A 1,044-nucleotide genomic window follows, 5' to 3' on the forward strand; every position below is an offset into this window, starting at 1 on the left:
CGTACACATACAGATTGTCACAAACGTATGTGCAAACTCTTATTCTTAGTTACGTTACCTCTGTTGATTTACCTTGTTCAAATGAAGGTCGGGTTGTGTTCAAGAGAAATGTTGGCTTTTCATTAAGACCTCTGAGTGTAAGAATCCCAATGATTTTCATAAATATGAGGATGAGTTGAGAAGTGTTCGTGGAAACGTTTTCTTGTGTATTGGGATATCATGAACGTAAATGATTAAGATGGGTGAAGGAACATTCGTTCTTGTGAACGGTGTTATAATATATATATACTGTATTTGTAATACAAATAAAGCGAAGTTACTGAAATACTTTTTATTTAAAAAAGTTGAAATATTATAATACATTTGTAGCTAATAATAACTCGAATATTGGAAGACTTGTTTCGGTTATATAGAGGCTCAATGGGTCTATCACACAAGAACTCGAAAAGACGGAATTCGCCTGCTAGCCGCACAGCCTTTATATCCGTGTCATACACTCGCAAAAATGCCGTGGGATATTTACAATTTCTTTTCACCTGCTTCAGGACCAGTTTCTTGTGTTGCTGTGGCGGGCAAAATTGCGACACGACGCTATTTGTTACCCGAAATGATTACAAACGTCGGCGAGGATATTTGTATCCAGCTATAAACTAAGATGGAGGTTCGGCCATCTTCGGAACAGCCCTGGAAGACGGCTCGAGGCGGCGGAGACGAGGCGAAGATCTTGATAGATGGGAGAACAGATTTTCTTGCTTTACCTCCATTCGCTGATAGCTTTTATTCATTTCCCCTCGGCCACCCTCTTATTTTGTCGGCGAGGACGGGCGGACACAAACAGGCACAAGCAGGATTGGCCACGCCTTCTCTCGCGCCAACTCAGCTGCAAGTGCGGGAAAATAGCGAAGCAATCACACACGGGTCGCAGAAGGAGACTATGGTAAAGTAAGCAGCGAGATGAGAGGATCGGTGCAGGAGGAAAGGATATGATCGGAGAATGGGTACAAAGATTTCACAGGGAAGATCTAGCGGGTGGAAGAAAAATGG

At 42.5% G+C, this 1,044-nt stretch overlaps 1 protein-coding gene across 1 annotated transcript in view; it reads left to right on the forward strand.

Moving 5' to 3' along the window:
- LOC119591761 overlaps positions 1–1,044 on the forward strand; it is a 74,854-nt gene that overhangs the window by 25,361 nt on the left and 48,449 nt on the right. The window lies entirely within an intron of this gene.

This window comes from Penaeus monodon, chromosome 29 (genome assembly GCF_015228065.2).
Source record: "Penaeus monodon isolate SGIC_2016 chromosome 29, NSTDA_Pmon_1, whole genome shotgun sequence".
NCBI classification, from domain to species: Eukaryota; Metazoa; Arthropoda; class Malacostraca; order Decapoda; family Penaeidae; genus Penaeus; species Penaeus monodon.